Raw genomic sequence first — 6,000 nt, 5'->3', positions numbered from 1 at the left:
AACTGCCCCCACTTCAGATGCCAGGAGCAAGTCTTGGGCCACCAGTACTTCTAACTAACCAGTTATAAGTTGGGAGTCCAGACAACCCACTCCACAGATCCGATAATTTGCTAAAATAGCTCACAGAACTCAGGAAAACACTTTACTTACAAGTACAGTGGTTTTTTGTTTTTTTGTTTTTGTTTTTTAATGTAAGATATAGCTCAGGAGCAGCCAAACAGAAGAGCTGCTTAAGGCAAGGTACGGGGGGAGAAGGACGTAGAGTTTCCATGCTCTAGCAGAGCATGTCACCCTCCCAGCATCTCCATGTGTTCACCAATTCGTAAGCTCTCCAACCCTGTCGTTTAGAGGTTTTTATGGGGGTTTCATTATGCAGTCATAAACATGAGTGTACAAATATCTCTTTGAGATCCTGCTTTTAATTCTTTTGGAAATATACACAGAAGTAGGATTCCTGGATCATATGCAGTTTTATTTTTAGTTTTTTGAGGAATCTCCATATTGTACCATCATTTCCACCAACAGTGCACAAGGGTTCCCATTTTTCCACATCCTTATCAACACTTGTTTTCTGTTTCTCCAAGTGTTTCTTTTAGTGATTAACTATCACACTGCATGAAAACACAATTCAGTTTCTCCTTACACACACATCTCCAGGGAGCACCTGCCCACCCACCTTTCAGGCTGAGCTGGGAAGACCAAACAGAAAGAGAAGTAGCTGTATTCATTTCTTGAGGCTGCCCAAGCAGAGGAACACAAACTGAATGCTTAAAACAACAGAAATGTATCGTCTCCCAGAGCTGGAGGCTGGAAGTCCAAAGTCAAGATATTGGCAGGACCAGGCTGCCCTGAAACCCTCAGGGGAGAACCCTTCCTTGCCTCTCTCCTGGCTTCTGAAGGCTGTTGGCAATCCTCGGCCTTCCTTGACTTGCGTGGCAGGACTTCCGTCTCCACATCCGTCATCTGGTGTTTTCCCCTCTGTCTGGATCTGCTCTCTTCTTATAAGGGCACCAATGATACAGGATTCAGGCCCACCCTACAATCCTATAACCTCATCTTAACCAACTACATCTGCAATGATCCTGTTTCCAAATGAGGTCACATTCTGAGGTCTTGGGGGTCAACATACCATTGGTATGTCCTTGACATACCATTTTGGGGGGACATAACACAATTCAACCCATAACATAAGCCAATATTAACCAGACACATAATGTACACCGGCCCTGTGCTATGTACTTTACATCTGCTGTTTCACTTAATCAGAGTCACTGGCACATATGCAGGTCCTACTACTCTTGGGATACAGCCCACCCTTGGGGTCCCTAAGCCCATCACTCTGGCTCATCTCCAGCAAGTTCAGTTGAACCCCTCTCTCCCACTCTTACTGCCAAGGAGCACAAGCTCTGCCCTGCAAGGCTCCCTGTGGACAAAGGAATCTGCTAGGAAGCCTGATGTATTTTATGACTATTATGTATATTAAATATTACTCATATTTAGTATTATTTCCACTATATTATTTTGCCTGCTCTTAGTCCCCCTGACTTCTCCATGCTTTTGGCCATCTGGCCCCTGGTTCCCTCCAGGGTGGTAAAATCCTTACCCTGACCCTGCCCTGGAGGAAGAACCATACCATCCATAGTCTTTTGCCTTTTCTCCTCAGAGGCCTGGCTCCAGGGGAAGGGGCAGCCACCAGATCTGTGGCAGACAGTGACTAGAGACTCATTATCCACCGTGATCGGACCAAAGACCCCCCCCCCCCGACCGGGTCCTCGGAGGGGGAGTGCTGAGGGAAGGAAAGAAAGCATGGGCACATGGACTGTCCTGCTATATCAGCATGGAAAGAACTTCTTTTACCGAACCCAAAGGAAGGGCACGGATAAGAATAAAGGGGGCTGCAGAAAGCAAGGTCATGGAGCAACAGCCGACCTGTGTGCAAGTCTGGAAGCCCAGAAATAGTTCTTTACTATGTGTCTTAGTCAGCTCTGTCTGCTGTAGCAAAATACCACAGGCCGGATGGCTTAACAACTGGCATTTATTCCCACAGTTCTGGAGGCTGGAAAGGCCAAGATCAAGATGCTGGCAAATTTGGTTCCTGATGAGACTGCTTCCAGGTGCAGATGGTCACCTTCTCACTGTGTCCCCCATGGGAGAGAAATAAGGAGAGACAGAGAGACAGAGACAGAGACAGAGACAGAGACAGAGAGAGAGAGAGAGAGTGTGTGTGTGTGTGTGTGTGTGTGTGTGTGTTCTGGTCTCTCTTCCTCTTTTGTAAAGACACCAGCCCCATCCTTAAGACTTCATCCAAACCTAATTAACTCCCAAAGGCCAAACTTCCAAATATCATCACACTGTGGGTTAGGACTTCAAAATATGAATTTTGGAAGGACACAAACATTCAGTCCACAACCTGGCTAAGTTAGCCCACCTGTCAGAAGTGTGGTTTCCTCATCTCCAAAATAAGGAAATTACATCTAATTTGAGATAACATATGTAAAGAAGCTGACAGTTTGTAAGCACTCAATAATCACTGTTTTGCCGCCCTCACACAAAATTGCCTTGCTCCCTTTGACTTAAAATCTCAAGCAGCTGACACACTACTGGTGCTGCTGCCGAAACGGCTAGGTACTGCCGCTTGGGTGACGGCTTGTTTGCTTGATTGATTGATTGATTGATTTGCCTTTTGTTTTTAAGGGTAGAGTATTTCGAGCTGGGAATCCTAGCATCAGCTTCTGCAATTGCCCATTACCTGGGTCCTTTTCTCCTCAGCAGGACACGTGCATCCGTAACCCAGGACTGAAAAGCTTCCTTGAGATTGTGCTGCAAACGCCTGTTATTACTCAGATTAACACCATCATCAATCATCCACGTTCCATGAGCATCCACAATTGGTGGGAGCTACAGAGCACGGAGGTAGACATGCCTCGTGGGTTTCTAATCTAAACAGACAGGTAGAGCAGAGACAAAGGAACAGGCAAGCACGCATCGGCGACTCTCCCGGCTCTCTTCGCCTGCAACGTGTCTGGTGATGAGTCTCAGGGGAAAATTCAGCAAGCAGCGAGGTCCGTTAGAGAGCACAGGCCCCCCGCCCTTCCCCAGAGAGCCACAGACACGGCAGCTCTTGGTGAGAAGTCAGAGATGAGCACGGGGCCAGGATGTTCTGACCTTTCTCTCCTTCTCATTTGTGGAGAAGGGGATGAGGAGTTGCGTGGGTGTAGTAAATTACCACGATGCTTGTCATTTCCAAACTGCATGACGTTTTGGGGAAGATTTGTTAGTTTTGCTACGTGGGGTAGAGGGTAGCTTTACTCTGGAGCCAGAGGAGCAGCCGGAGCCCAGCCAGGCTTTGAGCTAAGCTGCTCTTCGGATAGGCTCTCACTTTCTGAGGAAGCAGAAGGCAGCAGCCAGGAGGAGCAAGAGAGGCTGCAAGATGAGTCTATCATGCAACAAATACAGGTCAACCGTTGGAAAAGTCTGGGCGGGAAGGAAGTAGAAAAGTAGAACGTCAGCTTTCGAGGGCGGCTGGTTGAAGTGAACAGTTGCTATTGATAGAAGAATCACTCACATTTGTGGGACCATTGAAGGAACCCACGGAAGTGGCCGGTGCTGGGAAGCAGGGCAACTGACACTCCCAGGCTCCCAACATAACAGGATAGCAGGCCCTTCTTGGAGAAGTCAGAAAGGAGACCATGGGCAGGACTGGTCCCCATAAATAACCCTGAAACTTGTGGGGTCTCAAGAGCTGTGTACCGTCCTTACAAAATTCTCTTCCAAATCCAGGAGCCACTAGAAATTCCCGCAAAGTTCTGACTTTTCCCAGTACTCGTTAATTTGTTCACCTGATCTAAGAGCAAGGCTACATCAAAAGACATCCAACGGAAAAGACTTTCAGTCTCTTAAGAAATTCTCTTTTATTCTGGAAGAGGTCAAAAGAGGTGACTGCCTGGTCTCTGGCCCCATTCTGAGACAAAAAATTGACCTTGTCATCACAGGCAAGCAGCAGCCACGGGAGGGGATGTTTCCGACCAGCAGGGGCAAAACTGAAGGCTTTGTTTATTAGTGCTACTCTTATTGTGATTTATGCGATTGTGTACATTTCCACCTGAGCAAAAGTTTAAAATCATCAAATTAGTTAAGTGTGTAATCCCTTCAATTAATTATCCATTAGTTGCTCCTTAGTGATAATGGAATGCTTACAAAATAGCATGTGATCTCCAAATAGTGCCAAATAAATTGATTGAAGTACTTCTTCAAGAAGTAACCAGGGTTTGACACAACATTGTAAAATGACTATCACTCAATAACAAAATGTAAAAATTAATTAATTAATTAAATTGAGAGGAGGAGGAGAAGCAGGAGAAGCAGAAGGAGAAGCAGAAGAAGCAGAAGAAGCAGAAGCAGAAGAAGCAGCAGAAGCAGAAGAAGTAACCAGGGTTCTGCATGCTTGGCTTCCTCAGTGAGTCTTAATGAGTTTAGGTCCTGAAAAGGGGTCCGAGATTAGGCTTACATCACCACGGGGAAGGACAACCTCTAAAGCTGACCGTGTCAGAGAAACATCTGCCTACACACTGGGTGGTTGAAAAGGAGAAGTCAGAGCACCTACGTGGGACCCCTTTTCCACCCCCACCTGGTGGTGTGATCTCCACCACTTACTTTTGCTGAGCCTCAGTTTCTTTGATAATGGAATGGGCATGCCAGTCCTTAAAATTTAGAGCTGTGATGAGGATTAAATTAGATAATGTAGGAGATGAAAGACTTCAAAACAGTGGTGGGCAGGCTTAGCCTGTCATGGTGATCAATAAATACGTACTGACTGAAAAGTTCAAGTGAACAGAAATCATTATTAGTAAACACTTGAGCCTCACCTCTGAGCAAGACACTGTGGTTGGTAGTGGAGATAAAGAAAGGAAAGGAGGAAAAGAAAGGAGAAGAAGTCAGATGCCATTCTTTGCTCTCAAAAGGATGGTAATCTAATTAGAGGGCAGAATTTGGGGAAATAGGAGATATGAGGATAATAATAGCCAATTCTGACTGAATGTTCATTTGTGTCAGGCACTATCATGAGCACTTTGAGCAACATTTAATCTCAATGATTCAATAAAGTAGGTACTATAACTTTTAGCCCCATTTCACAGATGAGGAAACTGAGGCACCAAGTTAAGTAACTTGCCTAGGATCACTCAGTGAGCACCAGAGCTAGGATATGATCTCCAATTCTGCACCCTTAATAGTGCCTGTAGTGTTGGGGCCAGGGGGAAGTCCTAGACTTGGAGTTGGAGGTCTTGGATTTGAATCATCCACACCATCTGTGTAGCTCTAACTACTTCAGACTTTAAAAGAGTGGAGTCTCAAAAAACAGAGTTACCATATGATCTGCAATCCCACTCCTGGGCATATATCTGGAGAAAACTCTAATTCAAAAAGATACATGCACCCCAACGTTCATAGCAGCACTATTTACAACAGCCAAGACATGGAAGCAACCTAAATGTCCATCGACAGATGACTGGATAAGAAGCTGTTGGGGGTGTGTGTGTGTGTGTGTGTGTGTGTGTGTGTGTGTGTATGTATGTGTATATATATATATATATACTACTCAGCCATAAAAAAGAATGAAATAATGCCATTTGCAGCAACATGGGTGGACCAAGAGATTATCATACTAAGTGAAGTCAGAAAGAGAAAGACAAATATCATATGGCATCACTTATATGTGAAATCTTTAAAAAATGACACACAAATGAACTTATTTACAAAACAGAAACAGACTCACAGACATAGAAAATAAACTTACAGTTACCAAAAGAGGGATAAATTAGGAGTTGGGGATTAACGCATACACACTACTATATATAAAATAAACAACAAGGACCTACTGTACAGCACAGGGAACTAGACTCATATCTTGTAATAACCTATAATGAAAAAGAATATGAAAAGGAATATATATATATGAATAACTGAATCACTATGCTGTACACCAGAAACTAACACATTATA

Source organism: Camelus ferus, chromosome 14 (genome assembly GCF_009834535.1).
Source record: "Camelus ferus isolate YT-003-E chromosome 14, BCGSAC_Cfer_1.0, whole genome shotgun sequence".
NCBI classification, from domain to species: Eukaryota; Metazoa; Chordata; class Mammalia; order Artiodactyla; family Camelidae; genus Camelus; species Camelus ferus.
Note: the sequence above shows the minus strand (reverse complement) of the source record.